This window comes from Coturnix japonica, chromosome 4 (genome assembly GCF_054131305.1).
Source record: "Coturnix japonica strain WE chromosome 4, WE-NBRP24, whole genome shotgun sequence".
NCBI classification, from domain to species: Eukaryota; Metazoa; Chordata; class Aves; order Galliformes; family Phasianidae; genus Coturnix; species Coturnix japonica.
The window spans coordinates 30,179,544-30,204,151 of record NC_140666.1 but is presented as its reverse complement, the minus strand read 5'-3'; positions in this window follow the sequence as shown (position 1 = coordinate 30,204,151).

Here is a 24,608-nt window from a genome sequence, read left to right as displayed (position 1 = left end):
AAGTGTTAATGATTTCTCTTTGTTTCTCTCTGATGGCTCAGGCTATTTATTGCCTGCCAGCTTTGCTTGCCTGTTTTCAGATATTGCCAGCCTTCACTGAAATGGTGTTGAAAATGTTTACTTTAGGAGGAGCAAAAAAACCCAGACTCCATGCTAACATAGTTCAATCCTGAATTAAACATTCATATGTTATCTTCCAAAGCTTCCTTGACTTACAAGGTTACAAACAGGGAGAATTAATGAAATGAACATCTTCTCCTTTCATGGTTCTGTGAATGGCCTTTTTCCTAATTTATTAGACACTGTCCAAACTACATTTTTAAGACAGAACCAGTAATTTCTAACTTTTCTAGTCACCTCTCTGTCTTCTCCACACACATATATATTTTATATATATATATATGTTTGTACATATATATATATTTGTACAATGTTCGTGAAGTAAAGTATATGCTATTTTTCTATTTTATGCAAATGAAACTTCAGTGAAAAGATACGTTAAAATTATGGCTGAAGAGTTTAACGAAAGTAAAGCTTGGCTTGTTTTGCATTGCATTAAAGGAATTATGTAAACCCAAAGCCCATCCCCTATGTAACTGAGTAGAGCTGTGCATGTACATCCTTGAAGCAGAAGCAATTTCAGTTTCAAGAAAATGTTATGATATTTTGATAAAACTGAAGCCTCTGGTAACAAATGGCAGCAGAAACATTGCCATGCAAGGAAGGAATGCAAAATTCAGCTGCTAGATGCTGCTTAGTGGTAGCCAGCTGTCTACTCCATTAGCAGATTTGCAGCTTTCAGTCACAAAACTGCTGTTGCTCACCGAAGTGACATGAAGAGGTAGAGGGAGGGAAAAAGGAAGCTGTAGGTAAGAAACAGAGGCTGAAAAGACACCAATCTATAGGAAACTGAGCTATTACTAGGGCTTATTCTAATAATTTTGGGTCAGTATATCAAGCTGTGATTCAGGACTTGATGGATCCAGGAGATGCTTGGCTGTGATTTGGATTCAGAGGCTACCAGATGATGGGATCCTGAGGGTAGGGTGCTGATGTTAGAACACTGAGCCCAGTGCTTTCTCTCTTCTTTGCCTAGTCTTCTATTTATGCAGTTTTCTGACTTGTACTTTTAAAGTTGGATTCTTCAATAATCTCCTATGTGCTATATGCTAGTGACCTGAAAAAGAACTTTGTAATGAAAACTACTCTCTCTGGTTTATGAGTGTACTGTACTCTTGGATTATGATAAAGTGAGAAAGTATATATGTGTTATACTTTCAGCTCTTTGTGTGGTGACTAATTTTCTTAGAATTTTGCACAGCTTCGTACTGTGAAGCTTCTCTTTTCATTAAGGAGGGGCAAAGCTTTTTGTATGTTCACAGAAACATAAATAATCTCATACTTGACTCAGGACAAAAAGATTTAGATTACAGAGATTTCTAAAGGGATTTCATCCTGGGCCATCATTATGTGAAATTTATGAGGTGCTTAAAGTACTATATATGAAGATGACCTGAAAAGTGTCTATTTGATTTGAAAGCCTCCTTTGTCTATTTAACACTTCTAATTTGTGTGTTTATTGACCTCCTGACACACACACTTTCCTTGATAGCAAAATTAGAAAAGAGTGGGTATTATTACATGTGTATTTTTTGGAGGACACAACACTAGCATGATTAGGTGTAGTGAAGGTAGTGAAAATGAAGCAAAAGAAAAGAAAAAGGAAAAAAAAAATTCTAATGGCCAGCAGAGATAGGTGGTATTTGGTCATTTGAGACAACTGGGAGGAGGCTGCATAGCAGATACTGAAGAGTAATACATTTGTAATGTGTAGCCATTATGGCTGGAGGGATAAATATTCAGTACTTGCTACTACCTGATAAAGTCATACATATGTATGGATATATTTCATGTGATGATCGGAGTATCTAGTTTTAGCATCTGCTTTTACCTGATAAACTAACTTTTTTTTATTTTTAAATAAGAGAAAAGCAGTAATTCTTAAGCCATGGGCAACAGGAAGATGTAAAACAAAGCTGTCAAAGAGGAGAAAGGAAAGGAGGGCAACATTTTAGATGCACTGCTATGCAGAAGGCTGAGCAAACAAGAACTAAATGTGCTTGCATTTTATATGTCTTTTTAGAAATACTCCTGACCACTTTCAGAATGTGTTTGTGAACACTTAAACTAAGTTTACTTGTAAATAAAATGAAATTATGAACAAATCTGGACATACTACATATGTCTGTTTTGGGGACTGATCCCAAATAGGAGTGTTCACCAGGATGGATGATTTATTATTATTATTATTATTATTATTATTATTATTATTATTATTATTTTATTTTTTTATTTTTTTTTTACTATTACTATTTTATTTTCTTTTTAGCTAACATACAACAGAGGATTTTACCAATGTGCTCCAATAACTGGTTGTTGCAGTGATAACAGCTAATAAACAATAAGAAATGGAACTTAGTGTTGAACATGTGGTGAGGACATGGCAAATACACTTGATGGCTGTAGGTTAAGGTCAAAATTTTAAGTTGAACAGGACGCTCTTTTATTTTTTTAAAGGAATTGAAATTTCTGGGAGAAATGGGGTATTTTGTATTTTTCTTTCTTGGGAATAAATGAATTTTCCATATCTTGGTATTATCAGTTCGAGACAGAATGCGTTCCTTGAGGATGGACTCCAACTGATCACAAATTCTATGACCCTCTGCAGGGAGGTATGTGATATGCAATAGGTCAAACTAAGCAATATCAGACTAATAGTGCTTTCTGACCCTGAAATCTATAAATCTGTGTTATCAAATTTGTATATGCCAATCTCTTATACATCTGGAACCTCATCTTGAGCCACTTCACATCTGAGTTACCTGACACCTATGGTATACAGTTTCTAGTATGCTCCTATTTCTGGAAATAGTATCGCTCTATCCCTCATTCTCTTAAGCACTTCTTCTAGTCATTACATTCAAAAAGATAAGATATTCTCTAAACAAAAGAGCACAATGCTCTTTTGACAGGTGCTGCTGTAATATAACCTTATTCATCAAACATACTGCTTGTAACTTTTTCCAAAGAGCCTGGCAAAGTCATGAGCTGTGGAGAAAAAGATGTGGTTGCAAGGAGAGACTATGATTCCCAAAGCTGAATTTGTCATTCTGTTTGGTCTCTGACTGTTTTCAGAACCATGTAAAATTTTAATCTTCTCTGCTGAAATCTGCCATAGGAGTTTTATTTCTTTTGAGGGAATGATAATAGGTACAGTGGCTGGTATTTCTAATAACAATAAGTAAGGTTTAGTGACATGGGGCTGCAAACTTGTAGCTGTCTGGTAGTCTACAGAGGAAGATGGAGTACAAACAAACAGAAACAGTCTAGTATTCTCAATTGTCTGTTCTTGCAGCTCAGAAGGCCAGTGGTATCCTTGGATCCATGAGTAGAGGGGTGGCTAGGGGAGGTGGGGAGGAGATTGTCCCTCTTTGCTTTGCCCTTGTGAGGCCCCATCTGATCTATTACCAGATCTGGAGGTTGGTGGCCCTGCCTGTGGCAGGGAGATTGGAATTTGATGATCCTTCGGGTCCCTTCCAACCAAAGACATTCTATGATTCTATTATCATAGAGTCATAAGCATAGAATACATTGTGAACAATCACATTTGCCTGATCTTTGACTGTGGAAAGGTCTCTCTGCTCCCCACCTTTACTTGTATTGAGGATCTCCCATGTTTACCTCTTGTCCAACTTCCTAGACATCTAACTAAAAATGGACTGATTTAAGCTGCTTGTGCAGCATGTGTAATGCTTGTATAATGCTAAATTTTGATCTATCTTATTGGATAGATCAAAATATTGGATATTGGATCTCCAATATTTATCAAGTATCATATCCAAAATTACCTTATGCTACCTAAATACAATACTTACTGCTATGTAAAGCAGTTGTGAGTAAATCAGAGTTTTACACCTTTCCTGAAAACTACAAACATTCTTGTAACAGATGTTAAACCCAACAGTAAAAAAAAAAAACATTTCAGGGACATTAGCTTCAAGTCAATATCATTCACAGCAGATTTAGACTTGCTTTACTCCACGGATTTATGTAAATTAAGGTACAATATCTATTTCAAGAAAGTTATATAGAATAAAATGGGATTTTGTGTTGATGGAAGGCTGAAAATTAAAATTTGGTGCTGAAATGCTTTCTTAACATCTGTACTGCTCAATGACATTGTTTCTTGTTTGTGTCCTGCAAATTAACAGCATCAAGGCCAGTTGCCTGGAGACAGCATAAGTATTTCTGTGTTTAGAAATGGAAGCAGCTCTGGGAATTATATGAAAAATATGTTTGTTTGAGTAGGGACGTAGGGAATTAAATGCGCTTAATTTAAGGGCACTTTAATATGCAAACCCATTTCATGTGTTTATATCTGTTACAGAAGCCATCTCATAAAGCTGAACCTGCTCATTCTTATTTTCTCAACTAAATACATTTTCAGCATAAAACCTCTACAATGAGTGGGAGTAAATTTGGCCAGGAGACTGAGGCTTATGTGATGTGTACATATATATATTTTAATTCCACTTGGCTCCCTCCAGATTTACTCACTAAGCAAATATGCTTCTCTCCTTACTCAGTTACTGTAACTCAGAGTTCCTCAGAAGCCATCAGTCAAGGATGTGTGATCTGAGGATCAGCCACAGCAGGCTTCCTTGCAGGCAGGTGCATCTCACACTATGCCTTGTCAAAATATCATGGCTGAGGGATGTGGAAAGTAGCCCATGCAGCTTTTGGAAAATTTCATTGCAGTGCTTTGTTGTTTGTTGGGGAGAAAAAACAGAGTGATGTTGAAACTATGAAGATACATCTTAGCATAACAAGTTTCAATTTTTATGCTTATATAAAAGTCTAGTAAACACTGCGAACAACCGAGGTGCTAAAATGCCTGAAACTTTCTTGCTATTTTATTCTTGGTTGTTAGAATTTACCACCAAAAAATACAGCCATCATCTTCCAGTGCAAATCAAAAACCCCTCTAATCCTTATGGCAGAAACTGAGCAGAGAAGTTCAAATGAATGGACTTCTTTTTACTCTCAGCTGCAGCTTCAGGAGCAGCAAGCTCAGCAAAGTGTCCCTCTGCCCATAAAGTATGAAAGGGGACTGAATGTTAAGCATTGGCTTAACTGCTATATTGTTTCTGAAGAGCAATTTTTTCAAAGGTGTGGATGGAATGTGAACTACTAAAATGGCTCAGTGATTGGAGAGAAGCATCACATCAGTGCCTGTGTGTGTCAGATGTGGGTTTTACCAGCTGCAGATAATTGAGTTATCTACCTACAGGAACAAAAGAACAGTGAATAAGCCAAAACTTTCTGAAAGAGAAATGGGAAAACAAAACAAAAACCCTAATTATCAAGTATGTATCATGTCCTATCCATTGGTATTATACATAATTCGATAAAGTATTTGAGTGTGCACTGAGCTTTGAGAGTATTTATTTTTTTAACTACAGTTTTCTTTACACTTTTGTTTGGATGATTCCATTTCATATGATCCTGAAGAGGCTGAATGAATTTTCTTGAGACTTCAGTGCTATATGCAGTCTGAAAAGATACAGATCATCAGATATGTATCAACTAGCCTGACTGAGAGAAAAGGTCTGGTATCCACAGAATAGATGGAACAGTAACACAGAGAGACATATTAAGGTGATGATCTTTCCATTGCAAGGGAAGCAATTTTATTTACAGGCTGTGAAACATCAAGAGGTTAATGCCAAGAGAGATTATGATTTGCCATAAAACCCACACCTGTGTCAGATCCCTGATATTTGAAATCCAAGAGAGTTATAAATTGCACTGCGAACAGTTACCTCTTGAAGTTGTGCTGTATGTCTCCCTTAAGGATTAGGACAGAGAGATCAGAGGTAAAGTGACTGTTTTCTGTGTTCCCTTCTGAAAGTCAGATGTGTGTGGAGCTGAACTGCTGCAGCTCTGATTCCAACTGAGTTGTTTTATACAAGATTCCCTGGAAGACTGCAGCGATGTTCACATGATGGCAGACCTGTACTGGCAACACTGAAGAAACAACTTTCTTTCATCTCTGGTCTGCTTCCAGGTTTTCACACAGTGGCCTCCTCCTTGGTTTTTTATCTCAGAAATCCAGTTTCATCTCTTCCTCCAGTTTTCGAATGGGAGGACATAGCAGAAAAAGTTGTATTGCACCAGATAGCTCAACCTTGCTGCTCCTAAATGTCAAAACTATCTCCACATTGTTATTGTGAGACAGCAGGTGCCATTTGTCTGGGAGAAGTTTTGGACTCTGGATACTACGGGACCTACCTGTGGTGAATATTCTCAATGCTTAAATCTGGTTAATTAACTGAAAATGTAATATGATGAATTGCCATTTTATGCATCTCACCTGGAAATCCTGTCTTTTCCATGCACTGTGTAGGAAACCTAAATGCTGGCGTATTTTTGTTCTGTAATCTTTCTCTGATGCAACTTTGCATTTATCAGATCAATGTAATGCTTCCTAATTTCATGGGGGTTGTATGGTTGGATAGCCTAAATCACTGTGAGAGTCAGTAAGGCAAAGGTCTGTTTAATGTGCCATTGGGAATAACAGAGAACAGCCTCCAGTTGCTGGCAGAATTGGATTGCAGAGGAGGAAGGCAACCTTTTCTTGACAATACAAAATGTGAAAAAGCTGCTTCAGAAAAGGAAAAAAAAAAAAAAAAAAGGCTTTTGACTGCAGAAGGAGTTGTAAGGTAAGGTGATGAGTCATCTGTAAATCACTGGTGGGTGAAGCTCTCTCACACACATTTAAACTTGACAGCCTGCCTAGTGCCACTAGATTTCCTGCTATGTGGGTGTGCTCATGGACTGCACACCTCCCATTTTAGTTAAAACAAAGAGATGTACCAAGAACCACCTGACTGAATCCACTCTGCACTGAGCATTAAATCTGGCCAAAGCTGGAGCTGAAGCTAACAGGCCCTTTGACCACCAAAGACAAGACTGACAGAACCCCAAGTCTCTGCTCCTCAGGACAGGGTTCTTCTTAGTAGCACAACAAAGTCAGCATCTTTCATTCACAGAAAGGGTAGTTAATCACTGGAATAGGCTCCCCAGGGAGGTGATTGAGTCACAGTCCCTGGATGTGTTTAAGAGCTGTTTGGATGTGGTGCTCAGGGATGTGATTCAGCAGAAAGTTATTAGAGTTAGGGTGCTATGGTTAGGCTGCAGTTGGACTTAATGAACTTCGAGGTCTTTTCCAATCTGGGTAATTCTGTGATTTTATGATTCCTACTCATCTTAAGTTTAATGTACTTACCACCAGTCTCATGAGCCTTTCTCTCTGCTGCCAGTTTTTAATAGTAACTTCTGAGCAGTCTAACTATAAATTGCCATAAAAATATGATTTAAATGTTATGGTGGCGAATGAGGACTATAGAAAACCACCAAATTTGCACAAAACTTGCAGTTTGTAACACGAATGATATTGTGTTAGATTCTCATCTTTGGAATTCAAAACATAATGAGAAAAACAAAATTTTGATTTTTTCTAAACATTATTCATTAATTAATGAAATGCTAAAGACTGCTGTGAGAAATGCCATCTCAAAGGAACCATCCTGGTATAAAATGTTTCATCTGCTTTTTACCAGATTAACAGCACCCTGCCAGCTATTTGGTAAAATAACAAAGCCTGAGCCTTTTTCTCTCTTCTTTTTATGTATTGCTTTTACTTCGGTGTTTGCATGGAGTGCAGAAAAAATCCATGCCTGGGAGCACCTTGCCATGCTTACGGCACAGAGAATAAACACTGGAAATTTTTCACTGAGCATAAAATTTACCATCCTTACCATGAATCTCATAAATCTGAAATAAGCCAACTGACATCACCAAGGTAGTGTATAGTGACCAAAAAAAAAGAGGAAAGGGGGGGGGGGGGGCGGGTGGGAAGAGAGAGATAGAAAAATGAGACATTCCATTGGAGTTCTGTAGAGTCTATAGTACAATAATAATAATGCAAAATATGGACAATCATATGCACAGTGTTATTTCCAAATGAAAATGCCTAATTGTATCACTTATGTATTCAGATGGAGATAATTTGTTTTCAGCTATTAATTTTTCATTCACTGAGATTATGACTGTATCGTTGGAGCTGCTCTCACCCCATGGCATCCTGATCTAGGAAATGCTGCAACTCCAGTGCAATTTCCAGGATACCCCTTGCAGTTTCAGCTTCTCCTGTAGCTTCTCCTTTTCCTCTTTGCTTCTTCCCTTATCAAAGCTATGCAGGATCTGCTGAAATGCATTAGGGGTCTGTGAGCCTGAGCTCCCCTTGAGATGCTGTGTTTGTGTGTTGGTTAGCGCAGGGTGGGCTGTCTTGCTTCATGGGTATAGGGTGCTATTAAGAAGTTAATCATTAGGTTAAATGATTAGTGTCATTCAGTTTGGTTCATTTTATTTGTTTATTAAATTTCAGCAACTTTTTTTTCTCCAAACCCAGCTTCTGATTAGCTCCATTATTCATTAGCTTCTTGATTAGCAGAGAGTTTCTTTCACCTAAACCCAAAAATTAACCATGTTCACAACTGCCAAAGGAAAGCTTATCAGATTTTTTGTTTTGTTTTTGTTGTTGACATTCCCAAAGCAAAGATTCAGAATGTCTGTTCTGGTGTTAAGCTGTAGTTTATCAATAGCAGCATGGTACTGCATTTTTTTTCCTGGCTTTAGCATGTGTACCTTATTTCTGAGTAAATTTAAGGCAAAGATTTGTTAGATGAGCACCTCTCTCAGTCAGGCTGTGTGAACAAGGTATTAAAGTCACTCATATGCTTTCTACAGTCTATGTCTCTCCTGACTACTGTTTCTCCATTTTTAAAGAGGCCTGGTTTCTTCAGCCTCTCCATGCAATTCAGTATTCTTTCTATTTCCTTTTCTCCATTTCCTTTTCTCTGTATTAGCAATTTTATAGCTAGGTGATCATAATTGATATTATAATGTAATGTTGGTATAGGACCGCCAGGCGTCACATTTATGGCAATTTCTCTCTGAAAAATCACTAGCAATTTCTCTGAAAATCCTGATTGCCACAAGGATCAGCATGATGGAACAACCTACAATATATACTTGTTCATGTACTGATGCTGGTCTCAAGGCAATTTTTTTTTTTTTTTAAATCCATGCCTCTCAATGCTGTATTTCATAACTCATCACCATTTAAATTTAAGAAATTGGGTGAAACTTAATTGCATGAAATTTCAAAAATGCAAATTCATCAGGGGAAGTTTGCAAAAGTATTGGACGCTGATTTTAAAAAGGCTCCAGAGGCAATAGCATTCAAGTGCATGATGAAGTTCCCCACAATCAATTTTGAATGGCCTCCTCATAAGCTGAAAAAAGCATCTATATATCTGTATTTGCAAGCAGAGCAGAGAAGGACACTCAGTGTGGCAATAGCATTAAGCCTCTAATTCTTATACTCTCTCAAGAAACAAACAAAACATTATGTTTATCTGCAGCTTTAATTTAAAAGCAGAAATAAGTTTAAAATGCTCAAAAAATGTGCCAGCTTGCTGTTTGTTCACTGATAGCTTATAAGTAACTGTAAAAGCCTCTCATTTGGGGTAAGCTGATTTGTCTGCATCCTAAATGTTAATAGGGCAAAGCAGCTATTTTCCAGTACTGTGGCTGTTTTGACTGACAGTGATGGTTTGGAGGGACACATTGGTTTCAGTGAGACCTTCACTGGGGTAGATGCTGGTGACAGGACACAGCAGCCTGGAAGGGCTCCTCTGGGATGAGGCACAAGCCAACCTCACTCCATTCCTGGCCACCATCTGAATTCAGCAGGGGGAGTGGGAAGGGAAGGTGCTGCTGCTCCCCAGGATAGAACAAATAATGTGATAAATCAATCTGGGAAATAACCTCTTTGGCTTGTGACTACATGATGGCTTTAAAGTTTGATGTGTATTTTGTAATAGGACACTGAAAGAAAGAAGAAAGCTTTTTGAGAACAGAAATTGCTGTCACTTGTGCAACGTGTGCTCATTTAATAACCAGTTGTAATGTGTCTAAGAATTTTTTTTTAGAGGATAATTTAAAAATTGCAGATGTAGCGATACTCTTCAGCTCCTTTAAAGGGTCTGCACTTGTCTGACTTGTCATATGGATTTCAATAAAAGCTTTCAGTAAGCAGGTGCTGCAGGAATATGTTGTGTCTGCATGAGCTATTCCCTTTGTATAAAAAATCCATCAAAGCAGTAAGAACACAGCCAAGTTTAAGCTTGTGTTTTGCTCTAAGAGTGGGAGTTGCTATCAGGGCAGTCCAAATGTCTGAGTTTTAATCAACAAGATCTGCAGAAACCAAGCAAGAGTTGCTGTTTTTTGTATTTGTTTGTTTTCATGTTTTGTGTAGGATAAGGCTATTTTTTGAAGTTTAGCACATGAATAATCAAGCACAAAAGTAGTCCACTTCAGGGCAGTACCAATGTTTGTAATCGTGAAATAAGTATTGTTAAGGTGATTGTAATGCTTTCTCCTTCCCAGGGTTTTTAGGAATAAAATTGTGAATGTCTTTGTCAGGGGTAACACCCATGACAGCTATGAGATATTTCAACTTTTTTTCTTTTCCTTCAGTCTTTACATATCCTTTCTGATGTGCTGCCAGCCTTGCTTAGAGATCTGGCAGAGTGTAATTTCAGTAGATGACAAGCTACTGGACTTCCTGGACAGATCAGAGATCATGGGATTCACCCCATTTCAGGTTTAGTGGTTGTAGCTACATCAGTGGGAGGGAGGATAGTTGGACTAGATGATCTTATAGGTCCTTTCCAAACTTGTGATTCTATGATTCTATGATTCAGTTCATAGTTCAGCCTATGCAGTAATGACTTAAAGAAATTAGCTACCTGTCCATAATGCTTGAGTAAAGCAACTCAGAATATGCTTCTCCTATTAATCCAAGCATTCTGCCAAGGAATATTCAATCTTACTAAAAAAATCAACAATGGGATAAGACAACATTGCCACAATGCTTACTTAAGATTAGGAAAATTAGTATAACAATTACTTATGCATTAATTACAAATTATTAATCATGAATACGTCATGGGGAATTTGTCAAAGCAGAATGAACTTGGACAGGACCTATCCTATGCACATTATTTTTGTTTTCCTCTGGGTATTTCTGTTGAAAAAAAATCATGGTTTTACTTCAGCAAGATCTTGGACATGAGCTAGTGTTCCTTTACTGTGAAAATTCGACTATGAAGTGCTGCCACAGCCAATACTGCCCTTCATACTTAGATGTCCCACTTACCTCTTCCTGACCATGCTCCGCATAGACAGCTTTTGCATCTCCTCCATGGATTTGGAGGCAGTCATCCTCTTGCAGCATGGCCAGTAGTGAAGGATGTGTGGAACACTCTTTCCATTCCTCTTTCACTTAATCCTACTCCTCATCCTTACTGCCTATCATGACTGCTGCTCCCCATTTCTCTCCTACCTGCTTGTCACTCCTGGGCTGGAGCTGCTGTGCTATCCTGCTCTCTCTTTTACTGCCTTCAGCTCTGGCCACCAGGTAGCTCACGTCTGTGGAGCAAGAAGATTTGCCAAGTAGCACTGCATGAAAACAACATGCAAGGCAGCACCTCTAAACACTCTTTCAAGTCCTTCCAGGGAATATAATAATTCAAAGACCAAGTAGCTATTAAACAACATATTTTTAAAGAAAAAAAAAAAATAAAAGACATTGTTCCTGCCCTTCTCCTTTGTTGCATCTAGCTGAGTGCCTTAACACATGGGCAGATTCACCTATATTGTACATACAGTAACAACATCACTGCCCCTTACTTACAATTCAAGTCACTTTACAACAGTTTTTTTACAACCACCTGCATGTATTTCTGCAGAGCTAATTATGTTCCCCTGCAGGATCAATGCTTTATTAATTTAAATATGTTGTAACAATATTATCACCAATGAATTTTACTGCTTCAAAAGGCAAATTGTTCTGTGCCAACAACTAGGAAAAAAATGTTTTGTTCTTTCTTTATGTAAATTCTTTGACATTAGCATTCACCTTTTCAAGGAGGCATTTGATAAGGGACAAGTAGCATATCACACAAAAGGATATAAAGCAGAGAAATAATCACATCTCTCCAAAGCGAGAGAAATTAAAGTAATCTCTGTGATAAGCAGGGAATTCTTGGAAATCAGATATTGAAGCTGTATCTGCTCTTTAAAAACCTGATCAGCCCATGCAGCACACAGCAGGTAAGATACGTATGTTCTCATTCCGCTTACTGGAATTACAGTAATAATCCTCACTCCTGTAGGATTCGTTCTTTATACATGATTTATTTTTAAAACATATGATTTGATGTTCTTTAAATGTCAGGAAGCATTATGCGCTTATGGAATGGCATTCTTTCATTCTACCAACCAGCTCTTTTGGGGACAGGAACTGCTGCCTTACATGAACTATTTCACCTTGACAGGACCCAGTGATTGTTAGCTGAAGAAAAGCACCTTTGTTCTTTTAATTTCATATTCACTTCAGAAGGAAAGAAGATGAGAAATATCTCTTGCATGGAAATATTCCTGTTGTTTGATAGAAAACCAGATTAATTGGCATGTAAACTGAAATTGAGAGAGTACCATTTCCGTTTTTAGCTTTCTGATTTGGTATCTCTTTCTTTCTTTTGCTGCTTGGGATTGTGAAGCAGTGCTGATTCCATGCAAACAGACACTGAAAGTGTTCGTCAGTTCAACGTGAGTACTGGAACATACCTTGTGATGAGGTTGGAGCTGGTTAGTGTATGTGCACAAGCTGTTTTATTTAGTCCATGTTAGACTTTTCAAAATGTATTTTATGATTAGCCTGGGGATGCCTGGGAACTGTCTTTATTTTGGATACTGGTTAATGTATATATTACCCTGCCTGCTCTTAGCAGGAAGCCGTGCAGACGTGCCAACCCAATCTTCTGGCAGGGCCCAGGTGAGGCAGAGGCTTTGCCCTCTCTGTGTTTCTGCCCTTTCAGGATGGCACATGTGGCACACTGGCCCTGATATGAGCTCTTGGCCTTGACTTCCTCTGAAGCAGGCTTGGATAAGCAAAGCTTTTCCCAAGTCACAATGCCCAGCTTGTCATACTCAAGAAACAGTACCTGAGGCTGCCGAATAGTAGTGAGCTGGAAATAGTCTCTACTTCTAGCACAGCATGAGTCACTGATTATATACTGTGTGTGCCTGACAATGCCCATGAATTGGTGACCACTTTACCTCCCTGCTAAGGACATGTGGGATTTCACAGCTTGGTTAGGGAGTGCCCTTGTTCCCTATGAAGTACAGCCATTTTCACTGCAGCTCTGCTTATTCCTTTTCCTTAAAGCTTTGCTAGATTGCCCTCAGAAACTCTCCAGAGACTGATGCAAAATCACTTTAAAAACTCTGCAGCTGATACTTAAATAACATTCAAATGAACTCTTCAACCTGTAAGCTACTGTTGTACTAGGTCTGCCTCAGAAAGCAGAGCAGACTTTCATGTCTTCCTCTGGAGAAACAGATTTGAGATTTCCTTCACATGAAAAAAAAATCAGTATGATTTATTTACAGGTTAAGGGCCCGAGCACATCCCTATAAGGCCTTGGCCTTAATTTTTCTTTTGTGAATTTTTATGTGAACTTCGCAATTTTTTTGTGCTTCTTGAGGCCTGAAGGTTATTATCACTGTGAATACTGCTACACTTTTTGTGCCACAGTGCAAGAGACAGGTTGTTCCCCTCCATCCCAAGGAACTAACATCTAAATCTAGTTTGCATAGTGCTGATATTTAACATCCTGTTTCCTGTTAATTTCTCTCTTGATTGTTCTTCTTTCCAAAGTAGATATCTAGCTATTAGCAATTTATATACTTTTATATGTCTTCCATGATGCTGCAATTAGAAGCATCAGTATGATTATTCAAATATTATCACAGGTGTATAACAGAAAGTTATACAGGAGAGTCTAGAAGAAGAAAAAAAAAAAGTTTTTATTTTACTAACTTTCTTCAAAAGTACGTTCTGCTTTTTAAATTACAACCATTAATATAATTTACTAGAAGTCTTTCTTTGACGCCTGATGCTGCCACAAAATATTTTTAGTTACCACTAACTGCATTATGCATTAAAGTCTTAATTATCTATTAACTTTAACAGAAGTCAATTCTTTTAACTTAAGAAATAGCTACAAACCTGAACACCATTTTATGAAAGAATGTTAACAGAACTGCTAGTTTGCAACAGAAAAGAGGAGTGACATAAAACCCTGCTGTTTTCTGAAGGTGCATATCCATGCAGCAATTGTCCTTTGGCATTGATTCTACTTTTGTATCCTGTATAAATATGTCTTTAAAAGCCATTTTCCATTATTTTAATATCTGACAGTTTTGGCCTTATGTGCAGAATAAAATACTGTTATCCTTTTCTCATGGGGCTGCCAGCTGATCTGTTGGTGGACTGACCCCGGGTCAAAGATCTAACAGTCTACTTGCAGCTTTTTATGGTGTTTTTACTGGGAGTACTTTTATTAGACTTAAAATGGATGCTGTTATGCCTCTAGTGAGTCAGGGCCTTGGAACGTTTCTACCACCTGTCATCCCCTCTTAACAGCTTTGATCTTGCATGCACTGGTTGGAAAAATTATTGTGCCATTTTTTTCAGTTTCAGCCTGCAGTGGTTTAACACAGCTACTGACACTTTTTCACAATATGAGTTGATACAGACAAGCATTTTTGAAGAGAGCCCCAAGGCTAACAATAATATTTGTATCATCTGCCATTCATGGAAAAGCAGAGCCAATAAAGCAGGCAAAGGCTCTGGTATGTATTCCCTTTAGCTCATTAATATTTCAGCTGATTCTGTGGGTGTTCTGTGGAAGAGTGGTTGCTTTCATTTTCCCATGAAAAGAAAATACTATATTTCTTATTCAGATCTATTACCTATGAGATTCTGCTTTAAGCTTGTGCTAGAAGGATGTTGTTCATCTCTTTTACTTAGAGACATATATAAAACAGAAATATGTGTGAGTTGAACAATGCTAGCTTGCCTTGAAAAATAGATGCACTGCAAAAATAGTATCTGACAAGTGCAGATGGAGAAACAAAGCCCAGCCCAATAGGAAGCGCCTACAACCTTCCAGATTGTGTATCTTTTTTGAAAGAGGAGAGGACTGGTTCTCAGAAATGTTCAGCCACAGAAAGAAGCTTGCATATATATCCCTGTGCTGTCTTTCTCACCCTGAAGGCTCTGCCAGTCAGTTTCTGATTCCCTTCATGTGAAGAATATCCAACTCATATTCATCTTTTCCCCAGTTATCTTGCAACATGTTCTTCTGATTTGTCCCAGCCATAGCAAGGTGCTGCTTGACTGTCTTGCACCCCTACAGGTTGTAAGATTGCCCCTCGCAACTTCCTAATCCTGAAGTAGCAGCAGTGTTGTGACTTCAGCTGGACCAGTGCATTGCTCCAGGATCTGCTAGAGAAACAAAGAGGCTTGTGGTCCTGAGGTGGAGTGATCCTTGCAATCACTGAAAAGATAGAGCAGCAATTAGTCATTTCTTTGCAGGTGTGCAGAATCAAGTCCTCAAAACATTTCTCGTGAGCACATTTGGCTTTGTAAATATCCTGTATTGACTGCAAACGTGGAAAATGCCCATTGTTCCAAATATGCACCTTTTCCTTACCAAACCTTTCTGCTGTTCCTTATCTCCCTCTTCCTCCAAGAAGTACTCTAATAAATTACTTTTATCCTCCCCCTCTACTCTGCAGTGATGAGACCACATTTTGACTACCATGTCCATTTCTGGGCTTCCTTGTTCAGAAAAGACAGGGATATCCTGGAAGGTGTCGTGCAAAGGGCCACAAAGTTGATTAAGGGTCTGGAACATCCCCCATAAGTGGAAAGGCTGAGTAACCTGTGACTGTTCAGCCTGGGGATAAGAAGACTGAGGGGATCCTGGTTAATGTTATTGGGCAGCAATACTCTTGATCAATAATTTTGTAGTGCTGGGAAAAATACAGACCCACAGCATGAAGACTGGAGTTCCCCTGGTCCCATCTAAATGCAATTCTAGTGTTGTTAAAATCTAAATAAGTGCCTACTTATACATGTCTCTGAAGAGCGATGAAAAAATACTTGTCCTGAAATGACAGATCAAGTAAATTACTGCTTTTCTGAATGTACCTTTAGTAATTATGTTGAAATATCTGATATTTGTTCTGTTCTTAATAGGATCACTTTTTGATGTGCTTTTCTTCATACACACAGTATGTCACATACACAGTAAAGTACATCAAATCGTACCCAGTAAAGTCACATCAAATGATGCTTCTGAAGATCAGCATTCAAATTTTCAGTGTTTGTTTTCAAATGAAAAGAATGAAATCATCTAGACAGAAAACATGACAAAGTGCAGTATATCAAAACTGCTCCTTCATTTTTTATGTTTTGAAATGCCAGTCTGTAGAGCAAAGTTTGAAAGGATTTACTTGTACTGTTTAGAAAGAAGTCATGGAAGTTCAGATTAATTCAATTTAAGTTTGTGTACCTGGTTGTCATAGTTAAATTAAGAACCTAAATTATGAGGACTGCTCTGTAAATAATGCCTCCTATTTTCTTACGTTGGCCTACAATGTCAGAGGCAGATGGTGGTGGTATGGCAGCAGAGATCTCATGTGGACTCAATCACATTAACTTACTTAATTTCTTAGTCACAGATCATACAAGAAGCAATAGAAGATTATATTTAAATGCTGTAATTGAAGTGATGGGAAATCTGAGCCCATCTGAAATGGGCTTTTTGAGACAGTGGCAAGTTCCAGCTTTTTCTCTATGTTTGTGCTATGGAAAACTGTTGTGTTTTTTTTTCCCACCAGGTTCACATTTTGCATCTCTATTTTTTCCCACTGTTTCCCAACAATCCACGTTGTTCTAAACAGTGTGAAATGTTATGGACCATAAAAACAAACTCTAGTCATGATTCAAATTTGAGATACCACGTCAGTGCATAGGATGATGAGAATAATATACTGGAAGTTCAGAATGACCTTAAAACAGCATTAATAGAAATGGAATGAAATGTTCTAGTACAATGTCAGGTACTTAAGACCTGCTAATAAGAAATCTACTGTAAATTGAAAATGGGTGATAAAGACAGAGATGCAGTTAATCATAGAGTAATTATATGACGTAGCTCTGAAAAAGAATAAAGTCTTTCTAGAATGTGAACATTCAGAAACTGCTCAAGTATTTGTGCCATTGTAAAAGGTCTTGGTGAAATATTGGCCAGTCATATTCCAAGAATACCAGCAAGCTTTCATGTATATAACTCCTCTGGATAAAAACAAAACAAAAAGACAACAAACAAAATCAATAAAACCTAACAAGAACAAATGCCTTTGTCATTATCATTACACATTATATGTTTGTTTTTGAAAGACAGCACTAAATCACTGCCTGATGACTTCCTAATCTTCTTTCTTTACTGCAGGTGCTTCTTTCCCTTAACCTTTTTACAGCTAGAGCTTTTTATAACTTCAGGCTACTAGTCCTGCTCCAGCTTGATCTCTGTTTTTATGTCATTTACTATTTTAAACGTGCTGATACTTGGAAATAAGTGCAGGTTGTAGATAAAAAAAGAGTGACCTTTTAAAATAAAGGTTTTACAAAAGAGGGTGTGTGATGATCAGGATGACAGAAAAAATATCTTATGGCAGGAGACTGAAAGAACTCTGCTTAACTTAGAAGTCCTGAGTCCATAGGAAGATTGGATTTCTTTCTATGGAAGGCATGATGATGACATCAAGAATGTAAGTAGCTTAACACAAAGGTATTACTTAAGATATAAAGTAGAGCAATCAAAACGTAAGAGTAGCAATAGGTCCCAGTAAACTTTAAAAAGCAGAAGTATTATAGGATTTATATTCCAGTATAGTCTTGATACTGGAGTAGAGAAGCAAGCACCAAAACAACTAATTGCTCTTTTTAATTTCCTTACAGAAGAGATAAGTTATCTATGTTGCTTGGGATGTTAGGAGCCTAAACTTGATGATGTTTGAGGGTCTTTTCAATTCTCAGTGTTTTAATTTCCTCTTTGCAAGACATTGGCTTCTCTTTTCTTCTCTTTTGGATTTTCCTATTTCAGTTTCTATGAGCAGCATTACTCAAGTCTAAAAACTGACTTTATTTTAAATGTATCATGTATTTCTATTACAGCAGAAGTCTATTTGGCCATCTTGATTAAGTTGGGGATTTTGTGCTATTTGTATACCAACCCCAGGGTGAATTAACCTCAAGCACTTAGAATGGGATATAATCTCTTTTGTTCAGAAACTGTGAAGTATTTTACCAGCAGTAATTAACCTCACAGCATCTAAGTGAGTTATTGAGCTCTTGAAATGATACCTATCAATCAATGACATAACAGCAAAGAACAATCCTTCACTGTCTCTTCTAGTTATTCTAGTTAAGATTTTTTTCCCCACTGATTAAAAAGTAGCAACATAGGTGTATTTTTAATATACTTTACTGTGTGTTTTGTTATTGTAAGGTTCTGTGAAAAAAATCATTAATACAGTTAATACTGAAGTTACACTGTGTGATTTTACAAGAAAAAGATCTTTCCATAAGCTCAATTTGTAAAATGTTCAATCTGTATCTCAGTTTTAGTTAGTTACTTAGCTAGATATTTATGGTCCCTAGAACAAGGCTAGAAAAAGTTAGGAAACTAAACCAAAGAATTTTGAAAGGCCAGTAGTAACATAAGAGTGATTTCTGTGTTTTGTGATGCGTGTCAGAGTGATGTTTACTCTTTGCATCATTGGATGAGCAGTGTTTATATATCCTAGGCTGGCAATTTCCAGAATTATACATTTACTTACTGCACTTGTTCTGCCTTGCAGAAATATTGGTAGTAAAGATGCCTCATATAGAGCTTACTATCTAGATAAAGAGATATAAAAACATGGCAAGTGAGAACTGCAGAAAGAAGTGATTTATTCAACAGTGGTTAGTTGCCCTGAGAAGTATTTGGTGTCTGCTTTCACTGTAAATCCCCCCAAACAGTTAAGTGTTAAATAATTTGTATGAGAAGTATGTAAACCTGAGCGGTACTGAAGCTCTGGAGATTTGTGAATGATAAATAAAAGATCTGTTTTAGCAGCATGTGTCCTTACTACTCACTGTCATGCTGAGCAGCTGAAAATGAGATAGTGGGGACGTGATGTTGTAATGTTATGAGAAAAAAGAAGACAAATTTGAGGTCAAATACAGGACCTGCAATGGCAGATCTTTTTTTTTTCTACTCTGGCAGTAAATATGCTAGTTTTATGACTCCATTGCAAATTAAGGCATAATTAAACAAACCATATAAAAAGGTGCTTTTAAGCAAGGATAAATAGTCCCATTGTAGACTCATACTAAAAATGTGTACATGTGTACAAAATAGGCACATGAGACATCTGCTGTCTGGAACCACCACTCAGAGAGTTTTCAGTGATCAGATTTCTGGTGGTTTAACTATGAGTTAGTCACCAATCCCGATACTGTGTGCAAGACAGAAAACATCTCAAATGTCAAAGGAAATGCAGACTTACTTGCAATTGTGTTTCAGGTTGTGTCATATATGGCAAGAGTTAGTGCAAGTCAGGGAAAGGTAACACAAAATAAGGATAGAGCTGAATTCTTTATACTGGGAAATTAAGAGAGCCTGGTGTCATGGGTGACTGAACCAGGTTTTTCTGCCTTGTCCTCCCCTGCATTGCCTGAGGGTTGTTACAAAAAAATATCTGGCAGATACGTTTTGAGGTTCTAAGGTATGATGTCTTCAATCAAGGCAACTGGAGAAAGTCAGATGATTTTATCATTAGCCATTCAGGTCCAGCGTCTATCTTAGAGTTCAGTATGGATTTAGTGCCTACCAGTATGCACCACACTTTGGCCCCAGATCTCACACATTGTTATTGCAATCTATTACTCACACAACTCCTGAAATTGCTAGGCACTTTAGTAGAACAAAAGAGCTTGATTATTGTCAATCACTTGAAACCTCTTAGCTCACTTACAGGAAGCAATCTAGACACTAAGTACAGAGCAAGCTGCAAAATTCATCTGGAAAGCAGTGTAATTTAGTTTTTACTGTGCTCCCTGCTGGAGTTCTATGGTTGGATGCTACTAGTTCCAGCTTTGATCTACTGACATAGGATTTTGGATGACACGTCATTGGCACTGGATCTTCAAATTATGTTTCATTCAGACTAAGGTCGTGAGTACTATGTTGATATACTCCTCTTCTTGAGAAATTTGTATTCTAATTTTAAACATGATAAGGAATAGGTAATGGTAGGTATGTATCTATGTGAAACGGCAAAGATTACTGTCATTCCATTAAGGGCTGCATACATCTTGATGGCTCTCTGGGAAAATTGAGGAATATAACAGTAATTTCCCATGAAAGTTGCATCTGCTAGAAAGTAGCAGATTATTTATTGCAATGAAGTGATACTACAATAAAAAGCAGTCTTTTCTCCCAGTAAAATGTTCTTTCAAGGGCCTGGAATTGTGGGTTATGTCAAGCTCAGTTGGATGCCCTGTAGCTACCTATAATATTTGCAGTAGAATCTGAATTTCAACTTACATTTGAAATTGCATTTAAATTCTCTAGCACCTGTGTATTAAACTCTCTCATCTTGTTTATATTTATTTATTTATTTATTTATTTATTTATTTATATGTGGGCTGTCCTACCAAGAAAACTGAGACTCAGTTTTTAATTATCTGCCTTCTTGAAATGCTGTCAGGCTAAAGCACGTTTTTGTTTTTTTTTATATATCATCCTCCAACAGTTCAAGATTAATTAGTATTTCACCCATATTAAAGGTATCATCTATATCCTGAAGGGAAAGTATGGTGTTTGGCAGCCTCTTCAATCACTTCAAATTTTTCTCTGTGTACTGTATAAATAATCTGCGGAAAAAGTGTTCTGTTCTCTGAGTAGCTGCAGATACAAATGGCATATTGTCTACAACAGCACAGACTTCAGACTTCACAGATTACCCCATTTGAACATTATGTGAGGAATAATAAATATTTTTTACGTGTCCTATAATCTTACAACAAAACTGACATCAAATTAGCATTCATTCTGTGATTTCTGAGCTTTATGTATTTTTTAGTTTGCCTGCTTTGCAGAGTGATCATTCTGATCCAAGAAGGTTTGTTTGTACTGCTGGAAGTAAATGTTTTTAAGCATACATATTAAAAATGGGAGGACAAATTATAAGCAGTTGCAGGGATGCTGTTTGGATGCATTAGGTATATGATGATTAGCTCTTTAGATCATTAACTGTTGTAAGCAGATGTAATAACTTTCTTGTTTACTTCCTTAAGTTCCTGCTAATTAGTTCTATTTCTTACATATTAAAATAGCTGCCCAGTATGTAAAGTATGATGTCTGCTGTTAGTGATTTTGTATGCATTCTGAAAAAGCACAGAATACTTTATTGAATGACTAATTTATTGAAATTTTGTATAAGATACAGAGCATTCAGCAGGACAAAGATAATGCAGACTGACTGTTCTCTGCACTACTTTGTGGGCTAGCATCCTACTGCGTGCTAGGGTATGTCCTATTAGAGGTCTTGGCTATTTACATTAAAGATTGGTCACCATTAGCTGAGAGTGAAATCCTCAGTAAAAGCCTTAGATATTAGAAAAACTTAGAGCAAATGCTATGTTTACTCTCCTCCATCCTTGTAATGCCAAAGGGAAGAAAACTGCATCTGTGTGGTTTTTTTTTTTTGGGTTTTTTTTTGTGTGTTTTTTTTTTTTTTTTTTTTTTAGCTAAGTGATTCTAGAGGAAACACCAAAAACCTACAAATTGATCTGGCATGGTAAGGTTTGGATTCAGCCTGATTTCTGCCTTTGCAAAGGTTGTGTGGGCAGGATTTTGCTGCCAGGAAATGCTCTGGTCCTGGTACCTGTGAGTCAGTTGGTTATCACTGCCTGACAACTCTGTACTTAATAGAATCTAAGTTGTCATTTATAAATAAATAAACAGGCTTCCTGCATTGCAAAAATAGTTTTCATAGCATGAACTGATGCTTCTTCCTCAGTAAACTTCTTTTACAAAAAATCTTTGTATGAACTATAGAATAAATGTATGAGATTTATTACTTTGTATTTCAATACTTTCACTTCAAAACTACTTATGCAAGCTAATACTGTAACCATGAAAAAATGTGTTTTTCCAAATGACTTGTATGTCAGTCAGAATATCTTGGCCTGGTAAGGAGGTGGAGTACATGACCTAGTGCATGTTGTCTATTTTTTATTTTTAATATCTCTAAAATACTTTTGTTGGTAAGACTAGGAAGAACAAAAATCCCTGCTTTGTTATTTCCCTTTTATTGTTCTGGATAAAGCATACTTACCTTTCCCTCTCAAGTCAACATATCAACAGCCAAACACCAATGCACTTCTGTTATTCTCTTGCACAATTTATTTTAGTTGATTTCCACCATATTCGGACCATTCTTCTGTTTCACCATGTTTCAATTGATATTATTTTTATGAGGTGAGAACATAAGGCATTGACTTAATACTTTTTACACTTAAATTATGGTATTGAGTTTTCCTGGCTTTTTTAGTATGAATTTTAAATATGTAATTGTGCACTTTTTTGGAGTTTTGCTTGATAAGTTCAAAGCAATAATTTTCTTTTTACTGAAGAAAGAGTTTCTAAAGTTGTGGATGAGGGAAAAGGCTGAGGTCTTATGAGAATGTACACAAAGGAAATGTTTATATTATTAAGTTACATGTGTATTAGCATGCATAACTTTCACCATGGACTTAAAACACATCTTAAAACTTATGGCTTAAAATTTACTGGCTTCCAGCAGCTATTACTTTTTAGGTCTTATTTACTTTAGGTCTTACTACTTTATTTAGGTCTTTTCCAACCTTCGTGATTCTATGATTCTATGATTCTAAGTTCTAAATGCTGCATATTGGCCTTGTTTGTTCCTCTTCCAGTTGCAGACAATGGTGTGCTATGAAATGGGCTGCAAAGTTTTCTGGAAAGTTATTTAGGAACATTTTTTTGTTGGTGGTGGTTGGTTGGTTGATTTTTTTGAAGTAATGTAAGAAAGTATTGGAGGAGAAAGTTGAAAGAAATATTTTTATGGTCTTTGGCATGCCTTCTAGCCATGCCAAACTACCTCAGCTATAGGCAGTGCCTCTGCTTTCCTCCAGGCACAAAATATTTGCCATAAATTATTTATAGCATTTAGGAGTTCCTTGGCTGCTGTGTAACAGCTGGCTCTTTTTATTATTTAACAAATTCAGTAAGTTACAATTTTTGGAAACAGAACTCTGAAGTATCTCAGCAGTCTATGTCATTTCAGTATTTGAAGTGTGATAAGTTACAGAACTGGTCCGTATCTACCTTTTGTGAGTATCCAGTCTTTGTTCTAACATTTGTTATTGCATTTATTATGCTACATCATATTTTACAGTTTATTTTTGCTCTGAGTTTCAGAAAGTCAAAATGTGAGGGTAAGGCAGGGAAAGTAAGAGGAGGTCATCTCACCGCACTGTACAGACCTCTGATTTCAGGGAAATAGGAACGTCAGACACTGCGTGGGTTTTGGACTTTTTCCACAGAGCTGTCAGAAGAAAGTTGTGGCCTTGAATCATCACCAGAGTCTATGTTCAATTGAGTGTGACTAGATGAAGCAAGAATTCAAACTGAGTCTCCACAGCGAACAGGCTGCTGATTGAGACGTAGCACAATGAGAACAAAATGGTCCCTGGAGGACAAATTTCTATTGAAAAGGCAAGTGCAAAAACCTGATCTGAGGCTAAAAAGTGCTTGCTGAATAGGCTGCAATGTCAGACTTTGATAAAAAGGGAAGGGGGAGTGATAACCAAATGCTTGTACGTTTAGTTCTTCAGAAATAAAAATGTGCATCACTCATTTCTACAACTACAACAACAAAAAACTGTTAATTTCTTGCTATTTCTTTAGGAATGCATTCTATTTGATCCGCACACAAAACTCACGGAAATTCCCATCAGTCAGATGTTGCCTGGATTTTCATTTTTTCTTTCTGTGAAATATTTCAGATTAACAACTGTCACCTTGTGTTGTATTAAAGAGCAGCTTACAAGTCACATGCTTCCCTGTGCTAGCATTTTTGGCACCTTAATGGATTTAGAATTGTCAGGATTTCCCTTCATTTCTACCTTTCTGCTATTCTTATCTTCCTATGTGAGACAGTAAAATATTAGAAAATATAGCAGAGAATTAAAAAACAAAACAAAAAACAAAACAAAAAAAACCCACAACCAACAACAAAAAAAAAAAGTAGAGAAATACAAGTAACTCAGGAAAACTCCCAAAAGATGCATACAGACCAAAATTCTGTCTGTCCAAAGCAGCATAGTATATGCAAGCCTCCTCCAACCATTCTGCCTCCTCACAACTCAGGAAAGTGGCTCAAAACATAAATAAAGGAAACATTTTAGGGTGACTGACAACTTA